The following is a 15,064-nucleotide window of genomic DNA, read 5'->3' on the forward strand; positions in this document are numbered from 1 at the left end:
ACATCTGCTGACCCTTCCATCTGTATGTTTCCCAGAGATTGATGGCTGGAATGAGGCTTAAACCAAAAGCAGTGCTGGCATTTGTGGGTAGTGAGATTTGGGGTGATTTTTCTCTTCTTTTTTGTGCTTTTCTATAGTAGTTGAATGTTTTATAACAAGAAGGCATCGTATTCATAGAAAAAACAAAAGTCGTTACTTAAAGGGAGAAGCCCACCAGAAATCTAAGAGCAGGGACCAGACTGGCTAGTGCATACGTACTGGGGGTTCTTACTGGGGTTCTTGTGGAGAGCGTACTGGGGGTTCTTACTGGGGTTCTTGTTCCCCACGTGGGCATCACACATCCGTGCTGTGATGCCCACATGGGGAGACCCTAACGGTACAGAGGTCGACCATGTTCAAGGTTCTGTTAAAATTGAACCTCCATCTGTTGGCTTGAATGTGTCCAAATTGGTCTGATTTGTGAGTTAACCATGTCCCAGACAGAGGTGTGGAGGGTCTCCGTGCAGACCGGATAATGGCACCGAGGGCTTCCTGGCCTCTGCTTTGACTGGACAATTCTATGTAGACTTTCAGGCCACAAAACCTCCTTCAATTGCTGAATTTCCTTTCCAGGCTGCCTTGCTACATCTCTGCATTAATACTCACTAATTGTACTTACCATGTGTGCATGAGCTAAACTATCTGCATATGGTCCAGAGAACTGAATCCTTACATACATATTGCAACTTAGATGTGAGCATTTTAAATCAAGAACTCTAAAGACCGTTTTAACAATGTATTAAGAGAACTGCCCACTACAACCAAGCAAGTTTTAATCCCACTAATTTAATGATATATTAGTATTGAGAAATCTATAAGTTTAGCATTTCACACTATAGCAAAATTTATAACATAAAATAATCTCCTTTGATGGCAAAAGACATTTGATAAATGTTCATTATTACTGAACAACACTTAACTAGAAATTGAAGGATGCTTTCTAAACTTGATAGAGAACATGACTCATGGGTGGAACGTACAGGCATGCTCATGAAGCTTAATCCTTATAAAAAGAAGAAAGATTATAGTGACCACTATTGGTTATTCACCCAGCATCTACGCTCCCTCTTTTTCCCGAGAGACCTTGATTTTGTTAGGTTATCCACTCCGCCTTTCAGCCACATGCCTCAGGGGAAGGTGACCAACCACACCCCAGAGAAATAAAAGCATTTATCCAGACAAAACCTCGTACAGGAATGTTCAGAGCAGCTTTATCCATAAGAGCAAAAGGAAGGAACTTTTGCTCTTATGAATAAGATATAGTCTGTCCACAGAATGGAAGGTTATTTGTTCATAAAAAGGAATGAAACACTGTAACATATTACAACATGGATGAACCTTGAGAACATCACGCCAAAGGAAATAAGTCAGACACAAAAGACCACATATTGTGTGATTTGTTCATAAAAAGGAATGAAACACTGTAACATATTACAACATGGATGAACCTTGAGAACATCACGCCAAAGGAAATAAGTCAGACACAAAAGACCACATATTGTGTGATTCCTTTTATATGAAACATCCAGAAAGGGCAAATCCACAGAGATGGAAAGCAGAGCTGGGGTTGGGGAGGGAATGGGGAACCATTGCTAACGGGCACAGTGTTTCTTCATGGGTTGATGGAAATGTTGTAAAATTGATTTGGGTGACGGATGCCATAACTCTATGAATATACTAAAGCCGTTGAATCATACACCTGAATGGGTGAATTGCATGATATGTGAACTACATCTCAATAAAGCTGTTACCAAAAAAGAATAAATGGAGGATGGAAAAGTAGACAGAGCAAATATGACCTTGATCTCTTGAGGGACTTGGTGGCAGGGGGACAGATAAGGGTCAAGGTGAGGTGTTTGTTTTAAGATGGGATTGTGACCTCAGGAGCCAGCACCTAGGGAGAAGTGGAAAATAGAGAGTTATGAGTGAAGGTTCTAGAAGAGAGAAGACACGATTCACACAGGACTCCTAGAGCAAGAAGGCTGGCCAGGAGGCCTCTAACACCTGTCCTTTGTGCTGTTCATAGAGCTTCCTTCTAAGAAAAGCAGTGTAGTGTGCCTTTGAACCCATCCTGCTGCCCAAGCCAGGGCAGACCCGGGCAGAGACCGTGCCCGAGCTACGCCTGCCCAAGGGACAGTCCATGTTAGCAGGTGGCCCCCGGATAGCCTGGGAGAGACCCCGGGGAAGCCGGAGAGCAGAGCGGCTGCTGGATGCTGATGGGAAGCGGGCAGCTCCCCTCCCCCTCCCCCGACCTTCCTCCACGCCCAGGAGGGAGGGAGGAAAGCACAGAAGGCTTTGGACCCAGGTTTGGTTCGGTTCCACAGAACAGTCATGGGGGGCGGTAAACACTAAGCAGCTCTTCACACAAGGAAGAACAATTAGCCGATCGATTAATTGCATTTTTTATCCATTTCTGGTCTCAGGGATAAGTATTCAAATGCGACCTTTTCCTTTCATCAAACCCATGGAAATTTCAAGTGAGCCTGGTTTCCTGCTATAAATTAAAGCAATTTTCAGCTTTTCAGCGTTCAGCCGTTACCTTTAAAAAGATTTCCGGATTTAACAATACAAATTCAGAAGAAATAGAAACCTTGCGTCTCCTAACTTTCTCCGCTAATCCGTGGGTGTTCAGGGTAAAAACTGGGGACACCCACATGGTTGAAGTGAGAACAACATGTCTTTACCCATGAGGAACTCGAAAAATATAGTTTGGCTTTAATTAACTGTGATTGAGAAGAAAACACGCCATCTAGATATATTGTTTAATGTTCTATAGTTTGGGTGGCTGGAGTTCTTTAATAAGGCAACATCATTACTCTGCCTACACATGTGCAAATGAACGGATGGATGCAAATAGCAAAAGTTCTTCCCCAATTGCAGGAAAAAACCACTTGATTCAGGACTTTAAGATCAAGTTTTTAAAGCCACTTTTAATGAGTTGGAAAAACAATGAGTTCATAAACAATTGAGTTAATAAATTATTTCTAGTCCAACAACCTTACTTACTTAAACTCCCTGGAGGAAAGAATGGGTTCCTACCAGAGACTAGTGGCAGAAACGTTTGGAAAGAGGAGAGATTAGCAGAGAAGAAACAAACCAGGAGGGCCTCCAGGGTGTCCAGTGTGATGTTAGGTGCCTAAAGAAAGGAGGTGAGGGGATGGAGAGAAGGCAAAGAGGGGGCCACTGGGAACAGAGCGGCCATCTCCACACCCCAAAAGTCCGGGTTCCTGTGTCTAAGTGTCCAATTTAATCCTCACATCTATCGTATACATACCACTTTTTTTAAAGAGGCTTTTTTAAGTTAACTTTTATTGGAGTATAGTAGCTTTTATTTGTTTAATATTTATTTATTTATTTTTGGCTGCGTTGGGTCTTAGTTGCGGCACGCAGGCTCTTCATTGCGGAGCGCGGGCTTCTCTCTAGTTGTGGCTCGTGGGCTCCGGAGCACACGGGCTCAGTAGTTGTGGCGCGAGGGCTTAGTTGCCCCGCGGCATGTGGGATCTTAGTTCCCCGACCAGGGATCGAACCCGTGTCCTCTGCATTGGCAGGTGGATTCTTAACCACTGCGCCACCAGGGAAGTCCCTACATACCACTTTCATTACTCCCACTTTATAGAAGAGGAGAAACGATTTCACATAGATAAGTAATTTGCCCCGGGCCATCCTATGTGGAAGCCATTTGGGGGGGGGGGGGGGAAAGAAAGGCAGACCTTGGTAACCAAATAGCCATGAGTGACAAGGATGACCCGTGGGTGGAAGGTACAGACATCACTGACAGAGTCCATACAGATGAGGAAGCCGAAACAGCACCTCACCCACTGGAGAAGATGAACTGCACTCCTCCAGTGACTCCGGGCCCGTCTCCGTCTAACACTCCCACACACTATAGGCTCCAGGCAAACAGTCCCCGTCAAGACTCAACCAGGCTTTTCTCTTCCCTGTCTCTGAAATGTCCCAGCACGTCACACTTCTCTTGTGTGTGTGTGTGTCTTGTAATGTGGCTCTCCACCTCCCACACTAGGTTGTGACCACACTGAAGACAAGAGCTAAGAGTCCGCAATCCTAATTACCATCCCGCCTCCCCCCATGGCCTAGAACCTTCCCTGGTACACAACAGGCGCTTAATGGCTCATGAGTGAGCGAGTGAATGCATGAATTGGATTCAGTGCTCTTATCTGGCTGCTATATACCTACACGATGTAGTAAAAATGAATGGGAAAGTACGTTTGGAAACGAAAAAATTGTAATGGAGATCAAACCATTTCTATGATTTAAGTGTTAATCCCATTTAAATAAAAAAGTTCTTTCCTATGATTCATTGAGCCTTCTTCCTAGTTGCAATCTGAAAGCCCTGTACCCGCATCGGAGCGGGGTGGGGGGCAGCAATGGAAGGAGCGGAAAGGGGCTCACGCCCCAGGTGGGCCAGTCCCCTGCTGTGAAGCCTGACCGCAGGCCCTCAGCCAAGTCCCAGTGAGGAGGGGGCGGAGGGAAGGGGATGAAATGAGACACATACACGCTGTGTTCAGCACACTGTCTGCCCGCAGTAAGTGCCAAACAAACCGTTCCTGTTTGTACCAGCAGTAGTTGTGACTGGTCTTGCCCGACTCTTAATTTAGGCAGGTCCGTTAACTCCTTCGTGGTTTTTCATCTGTAAAATGCAGACAATAATCACTGTCACACCTTCCTCACTGTATTGTGAAAATACAACTAGATTTCGTGACTATTCAAGACAGTTGTGAAAAGAAGTGTGTTCCATGGTCTGAAAGCAAACAAAAAGCATGGCTGCCCCGGCTCAGTAATTTCTGGAATCACGAGATCACAGGGAGAAAAGCTCCGGTCCCCGTTCTGCCCCTTGGTCACCACGCATGGATCTGTTCGCAAGCCGGAGGCCACCACCTCTGCAGATTTACCCTGGCAACATCTCCGGTGCCTGCCCAGCTGGTGCCTCACGTGGGACAGGTGAGATTGGATGTGCTGGCTCACAGGGCCAGGCAGGAGCAGCTTTCTAAAGCCACGTCCCAGCTCGCAAGGTGACTGTGTTTCAATATTCACACAGACTCCTTGTGGGCACAGCGGTCCTGTGAACTGAAGCGCCTTGTCTCTGCTCTGACACAGGGTTTCTCAGCCTCAGCACTGCTGACCTTCGGGGCTGGATAACTCCCAGTTGCGGGGCTGGCCTGAGCACAGCAGGACGTTCAGCAGGGTCCCTGGCCTCTGGCCACCGAGAGGCCCGCAGTGTACACCTCCCTGTCACACACCCCCCGCCCCTGTGGTACCAACCCCAGATGTCTCCAGACATTGCCAGTGTCCCCGGAGAGCAAACCACTCCCCCCTGAGGACCCCCGGCCCACCGCGTCCCCGCAGTCTTGTGTGTTGAGGTGATGTCATCTCACTGACACGTCTTCCTTTCAAATTCCCCGTGTGTCCACACAGGAAAGGGTTTTGCTGAGATCCACGGCTACAGACTGTTTTCCTCTCTGGCTGACATCACTTGGTTGACAGCAGTGTGATTCCTGTGCGAACATGTGCTCTGGAGTGACCATTTTTGGAGAAAGTCCCAGGGTATTCTGGGGGTGAATCGTGAACGGCTCTGAGCCGCAGGAGAGATGGCAAATATACACTTAAGGCAGTTCAGGAAAAGCTTGCCCCGCACCACTGCCTGCGGACGAATAGGGGCTGTACTGTCTGGTCCCCGTCAAGAAGGCTCGAATTCACCTAAAATTGAAGCTCAATTTCTCCAAAACAAAACAACAAATCTGGGTTTCTGCTTTCCCACCCAAGCTTTTCGATTCTCAACCCTGTCACATCTGGGAAGTTTCTAATCGCTATTAAGGTTTTCTGCAAACGAGAAGACACTGTATATTACCTGTGTAATTCAAAGCATCCTGTCAGATACTTCAGAATTTTTATAGCAAATCACGATTCCAGGTACAAAATGATGTCTCAGGCACAAAATTCAGCCACATGACCGTTTTTCTACATTATTTTCCCGGTACCAACTGGATTGCAGTTTCTGTTATTTAAACGTGCATCACATTTTACATCCTTGGCAAATACCTACAGAATTTAATTTCCTGTTGTCAGTACCCCTTCTTAAAGAGTTATGTCTCCCATTCCATTTGAAATGTTGATATAAAATCTCAGTTAGCTGGGGTGAGCAAGGGTTCTTCTTTGGACATAAGCCCAGATTTGGCTCCCAAGGTTCTCCTGATGGGTCATCAGCAGATGACTAGTACAGTGGAGTTCTACCGTGTGTGCTTTTTTTTTTTTTTTTACTTTTTTGGCCTTTTGGCTAAGATCAAGTGTAGTATGTGTTCTTATCAGTTTAATACCATGTGTGCTTTTAACTGACACCAAACTGACTCTTTACACTTGGCTAAGAAGCATGAAAAGACACGACAAAAGGATGCACAGTGCAGACAGTTACATCTGCCCCTGCGCTCAGAAGGTGTGGGTGTGTAGGAGAGCAGCGGTAAATCTGCCCCTCTTTCTGTTCTTATTTCCGGCCTCCACGTGAGTGTGATTATATTGTATTATTTTTAAACAACACAGCCCAAATAACACAAATCAGCTACTTCAGCTGGTCCTCAGCCTGAGAAACAGTCATTTGTTTTAGCCCTGGAAGAAAAACTGATTATATTGGACTTATTGAGAAGTCCATTGGTCTCCAGAATGGCCATCCCCTCGTAAGGAAACTTTAAGGGTTACGTCAGTGACTCAGTCCCCTTTGCCGTATTCTCTGGACTGGAGATTGAACCAGGTGTAAGCAGTCGCTCCCCTATTTCCAGTTGGACAATGTCACCTTCTAAGGGGCCCTGCCAGCTTCTTGCTGGACAAACGCACTTTCGCCCCATCTCCCTTCTGACTTGGGCATCTCTGACCTGTTCCTTTTGACTTCTTCTCCCTCTGGAATCCATGAAAGGAGAAATATCCTTTACATGCACTACATTTTGTATTGTCTCTAATGTATCAACTTGTCCAATAGCCAGCCACGTGGGTAAAATTCTCTCCGCCCACCCTCCTCCTCTTATACACCATCTCTCTGTTCCCGTCTTACTTTTCCTTCTTCTTTATTTCCTTAATTCAGCTTTGCTTCAACCCACTGTCTACCTGGCACTTTGCAGGAGCCTCGGATGCAAAGGAGAGCACTTTGCAGCCCGGAGGCCAGGAACACAAGCCCAAGGGTGGCAGACAAAGATGCACAAATCCACAGAAGGCCAAGGTCAAAGGTAAACATTCTAGAATTCTCCACCTTAAAAAAGACAATTGCTCACAACTGAATGAGTGCTGGCATAACATTTGCCACCATATAAACCTTTTAAGGGCATTCACAGACACCAGGTTTGCTATAATTCGGACTTGACATAAAATTAGTACAGTGACATAGCCTTTGCTTTCAAATATGAGGTAGGTTTTTCCAGCAGAAGGTGTCATGGAAATTTGCAAGACACAAATAAATGTTAAAAGAAAATCCCTTGATTAGAAATATAGGAAATATCTTTCTGAGAAAAAAAAATTATCTCATTAATAGTATGTTCATACCTGTCACCTACTAGGAGTTAATAAATGTCTTGAATGAATGGGTAAACTTACTTGGGTAAATGAGTACACTTTTCCCTGAATAGGAAAATAAATACCTGTATATTTTAAGTCTTGTCCTGAATTCTAACTGCACAGAGATTACAGAACAAGGAAATGTATCTTCACTTTGAGGATGGAGGCATTGAGACCTTCCCTGGTTCTTTCGTTCTTTTTTTAAAATGGAAAATCTAAACATACCTTTTTTTTTTTTTTTAATACATTTATTTATTTATTTATTTGGCTGTGTTGGGTCTTCGTTGCTGCGCGCGGTCTTTCTCTAGTTGCGGTGAGCGGGGGCTACTCTTCGTTGCGGTGCGTGGGCTTCTCATTGTCGTGGCTTCTCTTGTTGCGGAGCATGGGCTCTAGGCATGCAGGCTTCAGTAGTTTTGGCACGTGGGCTCAGTAGTTGTGGCTTGCGGGCTCTAGAGCGCAGGCTGAGTAGTTGTGGCAAACGGGCTTAGTTGCTCCGCGGCATGTGGGATCTTCCCAGGCCTGGGCTCGAACCTGTGTCCCTTGCATTGACAGGCAGATTCTTAACCGCTGCACCACCAAGGAGGCCCTAAACATACCTTTGTGAGTGTATCTCTTCTTTTAAAACAACAGCAACGTCTGGTTAGAGTTAGTGGTACTCATAGCAATCATGTATCAAGCACGTGTGTCCCAGCCACTGCGCTAAGAACTTCACAGACACAGTCTCATTTGCTTTTCTCTTCCAGCCCTCTGAACCAGTTGACTTGATCTGACCCAGGAAGAAAGAGACCCTTGAAGAGACTGATTTGCTCAAGGTCGCCCAGCTAGGAGGTGGCCTCACCCGCCTGCCTCCTTGGAGGCTGAGCTCAGGGCTCTGCACCCCCTCACTGAACAGCCCTTCCTTCAGGGACAGGGATGCAAAGATTTGTTTCACCTGCATCCTTAACCTCAAAACGCGTGCATCATTCCAGGTGAACAGTTTATGCTGCAGGATTACTTACTCACCCAATTAACCAAGTTCAGTCAGTTGGCTCTAATCCAGATTTTTAAAAATATATCAGAATCCAACATTGTGATTCCCCAAATCCCCATAGGTGCACTAAAGCAAATATGTGGGAGACATTGGTGACCAAGTGCAGTGTGACTGAAGACTGAGTTTCATAAAGACACCAGCTGATGCTGTCAACAGTTCCCCTTCCCTGGCTTTTATCCAAGTTCCGTATTGTCCCTTCACCGTGGGGTAACACAATACTCTTTTCATCCAAGTAGTCGGCGGTTTTTTTGGTTGCCTTTTTATTTATCCAAGATTGTGATTGTTCTAACTCATGTTTTATCACTTCGTTTAAGAAATCTGTCATTGGGTTTCATAGATAAAGGCAGAGTAATGCAGTTTATAAAATAACCAAAATATGTCCCTAAATTCCACTATTTTAACAGTAACCCTGCTGCCAAAACAACAGACGTTAATATTCTTATCAGTGTCTTTTGTATCCTGTAGGAAAGAGTTCACTAGTATAATAAGATAGAACGATTTGGGTATTTCTATGTGACCCCACCACCACCTCTGCTGTTTTGGGTAATATTGGAAGGATGATTGTGTCAGAGGAAATACTGTGAATCTAGACAAAGACAAGCTGTGTAAAGGAAACACACAGTAAAGAAAATCTATAGTTTACAAACCGAATAGAATTGGAACACCAGCCCAGAGCTGCCAGATTACCTCCCCTGATGTAATGAACAGTAATCTCTTCACATCAAATGTCCTCTGAAAAGAAAGTGGCCCCTGCCTGGACACTAGGCAATTGTCCGGGAGCCAGTTCGTTCCTGGAAGAGACCAGAGGGACTTGGGTCCCTGAGCCGTGCACCAAGAGATGCTCCAGATGTGAAACAGTGCAGCTTTCATCACATCACGTGGGCGGCGCTGGGTAGATAGCAAAGAACGGGGAAACTGGGTGCAGGATGGAAGAGTCCTGGGAGGTGGGGAAGGATTCCCAAACTCATCCTCCACCCTCAAGGGGCAAATTTCAGTCTTTCAAACAAATCAGTTAGGAGAGAAGGAAACCAAAATGAAAAAGAGAATTTTCTTCATAACTCTGTGCTTCTGAAGTGCAGTGCTATTCATCTGAAGTCTATTAGATACAATTAGAACCCAGCTATCCTTGTCTCGAGCATGCTTTAGAATAATTGCTTTAATGTGCCCATAGAACGTATTAACAATAACTCGCTGCTGAGATTTTATGTAGCACTTGGGATGCCTACAGTCTTAAAAGGATGCATAGGAAATATGGGGGGAAAAGCAAAATTATAAACTGTCAGAATGGAGAGAGAGTTTGAAGTTCAGCTACCTGAAGTTCCAACGAAAAGTAGGCATGATCATGAGCTCTATCTGCCTACTACCATAGTTAGGATGCCCCTGCCATAGATGCCAGCAAGAGAGGCGACAACCAGGGCTGGGGCATCTGCCGTGTGCACAGCCCCACGCCTGGGACCCGTCCTCTGGTGGAAAGAGCACTCTTTAAGTAGAGTTTTCTGCTGGGGCTATTTGATACCAAATATGAGTAGACAATTTCCCTCAAATATGAGGGGGAAAAGTCTGCCTCACTGAATGCTGTGCCCCATGGCAATGAATGTGCTGTCAATTTCCGCAAAAGCCTCTTTGTGACAGATCACCTCTGACACCATGAATGCCATCACAGCAGAAGCTGTGCCCTTCTTTGCTGTCAGTTGTGAAATCCTACAATGCAGAGCTCCGTCCTCCTCCTGCTTTCTTTTTGACAATGCTCGTTTGCATTCCCAGTAGTTGGAAGTGATGTTGGAGCCTGGGTGCCTGTAGGATGTATGAGGGATGATTAACAGAGATTCTGACATGTTTCACTTTGAACAGGTTTGCCAAGTTCCCGATCGTTCCTCTAAGCACCAGTAACTTAAATATCACCCAGCTGAGGACAAAAAGCCACAGTTGCAAAATATATATCCTGTTGGGTATAGGGTTTCTGCCAAGATCAATGAGAAGAGCTTGAAGGTCATGTGATTCCCACATGGAGTTCATGAACTGTATTCAGTCACGCACCTTTTGAAGTCTGAAGACACATCGAAAGGACTTTCCATCCTTTCACCCACCTCTTCATTCATTCAACTAATGTTTATTTAGGGACTTCTGTGTGTGTCATGTTGTGCTAGGTCCTGAGTTGAGTTGGTTAAGCAGGGAGAGGTAAAAGTGTATTCAGGGGGAAAATTACATCATCTCTGAAAAGAAGATCTACAAAAACATTGTATTAGATCATAACATTGAAGCAATGTTAAATTCTTGAATACTGTCATTATATTGCAATTATGTAGGAGAATGCCATTGTTCGTAAGAGGTGTATATTCAGGGCTAAAGTGTCATGATGTGTACAACTATCAGATAGTTTTGGCAAAAAGTATATATGTGCGTGTGTATACATACACACGCACATATGTAATGTATCTACAGTGTATATATATTATGTATAATATATATTATGTGTGTATATATATCTTTATAAAGAGAGAAAGAAAAATGTTACAAAATAGTAACAATTGGTGAATCTAGGTGAAGAGTGTAGGGGTGTTCATTATATTTATCTTGTACTTCTATAGCTTTTAAATTTTTCACAAGAAATATTTAGAGGAAAATTTATCATCTCTAACTTTAAGGGGCTTACAATCTGGAGATCAATTTTTTTTTCTAATAAAAGGGAAAAGAGGGGAAGATTAGATTTAAAACATAGGGTCAGAAGTCACTTGAAGGATGTTGAAACTATTAAGTCAAGGCTGGGAATCTTTGGTGAGGAGGTCTTGGGGGCCCGTGCCAGCCATACCCAGAGACTAAGTATAAAGAAGGAAGCCCCATGGCAGACGATGTTGGGTCCAGCTGAGCCCCAGCCTCTACCCGGGGGTCCAGCCGGGGTCCAGCCCACAGTGGGTGCCCTCAGGGAAGCAAACACTGCAGGGCTCCATGGAGACCCCCAGCACCTGGAGAGGGGCCCCTGCTGTAGACGAGTTCCTCCGAGAAGACGACAGCAATCCAGCGTCTGATCTATCCTATCAGCCCGACCTTCATGCTACAGATGTCTCCAGTCACTACAGAAATGATGGCTGAACAACACCTGAAAGGGTCTTTAGTACTGAGGGAAGCAAAGAGGACGTTTATGAACATAAATCAGAAAGAAGATGGAACAAACACCCTGGCTTTGTCCTTCTTCAGAAGGACTTTACAGAAGGTGATGGAAAAGGACACAGGGATACAGCGGGCAGCCAGGCCAGACCCGACTCCAGGCCCAGGGGCTCTTCCCCGCTGCTATACAAGGCTCAGCCCTCCTGCGGGGCTAGGAGAGGCCTGAGCTTCTTAAAATGTTAATGAAGTCAACACATGATGGGGAGGAGAGAAGAGCAGCCATGAGGCAGCCTCCTTTCTCCTCTGAGTTTTTCTGAACAGTACCACCACTTGTATCTTCCCAACGTCCTTCCCCTCTAATGGGTTATTTACACTCCCATTTCAACTTCAATGGTGTCTCTCGAATGGGTGGCCACCTTCCCAGGCTCGCTGTCACTACCATGAGGCTTCTAACTGGACTTTCTGAACTCAGGCACCAGCCCCCTTCCCCGTATCTATCCTTTCTGATTCTTTTTTTTTTTTTTTTTTTTTTTTAAATATAAGCAACTTTTTTTTTTTTTTTTTTTTTTTAAGATTTCTTTATTGACTGATTGATTGCTATGTTGGGTCTTCGTTTTTGTGCTATGGCTTTCTCCAGTTGTGGCAAGTGGGGGCCACTCTTCATCGCGGTGCGCGGGCCTCTCACTATTGTGGCCTCTCTTGTTGCGGAGCACAGGCTCCAGACGCGCAGGCTCAGTAGTTGTGGCTCACGGGCCTAGTTGTTCCGCGGCATGTGGGATCTTCCCAGACCAGGGCTCGAACCCGTGTTTCCTGCATTAGCAGGCAGATTCTCAACCACTGCGCCACCAGGGAAGCCCTATCCTTTCTGATTCTTAAAAAGCAACTGCTGTTAGGCCTTCTCACAATGCTAATTCTTGGCTCATGGTAGTACTGTTCTGTGATTTTAAAACATTTAGGGGAATACACACTACTATATATAAAATAGATAACCAATAAGGACCTACTGTATAGCACAGGGAACTCTACTCAATACTCTGTAATAGCCTATAAGGGAAAAGAATCTGAAAAAAAAAATAGATACATATGTATGTATCACTTAATCACTTGCTATACACCTGAAACTAACACAACATTGTAAATCAACTATACTTCAAATTATATACACATATATATGTAATATATATATTATAAAAATAAAGCACTTAGGGGATATTCAGTTTGGTTCCCCAATTTACGGCTTACTGTCCAGAGTGAGAGCAGGCAGAGGACATGCACCTCTTCTGTCTCACTGTCTTCCTGCTGGAGCTACAGGCAAGAGCCTCTCTCCTACCCGGTTCTAGAAAACTGCCTGCTCTGTTCTTTGGAGCCAGATGGGGTGATCAAAGCTCTTGGCAAACACAGCCCAGCGTTCCTAAAGGAAGATAGAGGAAATGTCCCTGATGTCCCAGCAGGGCTCTTGCGTTTAAAGAGAATAAGCCAATGGGAGACACATCTGAGAACAGAACCTGGACAGCCTGCACCAGAGCCAGAGCTCGTTCAGTAAGAGCCAGCCCTCTTCACCTTCCATCCTTCACATCCTTTGTCTGAGTTTAATCCCTTTGGTATTTATGCCTTCGGATGTACCCTCACACAAGTACAAAAGCATAGTCTGATTGGCTGGAACAGAATTCTAATACATATGTAATCATAGTAAATGACAAAAATAAAATCATTTATTTTTCCTTTTTTACTCTATTTTTCATACAATGTGCTAGCTTTCTGAAGGCAATGAAATCTTTTTATGATTTAGACATTTTCTTTTTTTAAAGCACTTTATTTATTATTTACTTATTTATCTATTTATTTATTTCTTTATCTGTGCCGGGTCTTCATTGCAGCATGTGGGGTCTTCAGTTGTGGCATGCGGGATCTTTTTTTTTTAGTTGCGGCATGTGGGATCTAGTTCCCTGACCAGGGATCAAACCCGGAGGCCCTCTGCATTGGGTGTGCGGAGTCTTTGCCACTGGACCACCAGGGAAGTCCTATGATTTAGACATTTTCAACATTGAATACCAACAATGGTTTTCCGAAAATGATAAGTGCAAAGCTATTAGGTTATTTCCAAAAGATTTTTAAATTTGTTTATTTTGTATCCTTTTCCTCTCAGACTGTGGATGATGAGCTGATGACCAACATTACGTGACAGGAACAAAAACAAAGTGAATAACCTGTGAGCGTTCTTCCCCCTTGGCTGGGCAGCTCATAATGGGGGAGCTTGGATGTTATTGGCTGAAGCAATTGGATACACGGGTCAAGGACACAAAAGAACAGCCAACTAGAAAAGCAAAGTGAACTGGATTGACCTTAAGGGCAGAGATCTTTTTCTCTCCCGTAACTTCTTATGGGAGAAAAGAAGATCTAGAAAGAGGAGAGCAGAGGAAAGTGGGGTGAGATAGACGAACCCCCATACAAGCTGAAGTCTTGGAGAGTCTGGGGGTTTGGGGTGGGGGAGAGGGAATTAGAAGCAATTCCCATGTGAGCTGTTGAGATTTTGAGAGTAAAGAGAATGGGAAAGAGGACTTTAAGAAGAATTTGAGTGTGTTTTGAATGTGCCCCTTTAGAGAGACAACAGTCAAGCCTTAAGTTACTTTGCATTACTGTATTTCTTCTGAATGGGATTTTTGCCAGAGACAGGCCATAAGATGAACAAGGACTGATGACTTTATGCAGGTTAAAAGTGCAAGATAAGGGAGATCAGCTCGGTGCTTTGTGACCACCTAGAGGGGTGGGATAGGGAGGGTGGGAGGGAGGTGCAAGAGGGAAGAGATACGGGGACATATGTATATGTATAGCTGATTTACTTTGTTTTACAGCAGAAACTAACACACCATTGTAAAGCAATTATACTCCAGTAAAGATGTTAAATATATAGAGAAAAAAAGAAAAAAAAAGTGCAAGATAAGAGTAAAATTAATTTAGGAAAATCAGCTTAGGCCCCCATGTTCCCCCAGGGAAGCGTCAATGTCTGACTCCCAGAGGGAACTTTGTTCCTGCATGTGGAAAGAAAGACCGATTGACCAGGAAATGGCCAGTGTGAAAATTCAGATTCAGGGATCCTTGTAAAAGGTATTTTAATGTGGACTAAAAGATCTTTCTAACATTGCAAACCTCTTCCTAACCCATATGTGACCAGGGTCTGTCTAAGAGGTCATTCTGATTTCTTAGTTCATGTTTTCCTTGCTATTTCTTCCTACTGTGATTTCTAAAAGTGTATCAACTGGTTCCCCACCCCCCTTCCCAGCTTTTTTCTTTTTAAGTAACACCTTTCTTAAGCAACACTTCACCTATACAAGACCT

At 44.5% G+C, this 15,064-nt stretch overlaps 1 pseudogene; it reads left to right on the forward strand.

The window, feature by feature from the left end:
* Nucleotides 1-6,311: 6,311 nt before the first annotated feature.
* LOC114238351 (U2 spliceosomal RNA) lies at nt 6,312-6,407 on the forward strand (annotated as a pseudogene).
* Nucleotides 6,408-15,064: the final 8,657 nt, after the last annotated feature.

The sequence above is a fragment of the Balaenoptera acutorostrata genome, chromosome 14 (assembly GCF_949987535.1).
Source record: "Balaenoptera acutorostrata chromosome 14, mBalAcu1.1, whole genome shotgun sequence".
NCBI lineage: Eukaryota > Metazoa > Chordata > Mammalia > Artiodactyla > Balaenopteridae > Balaenoptera > Balaenoptera acutorostrata.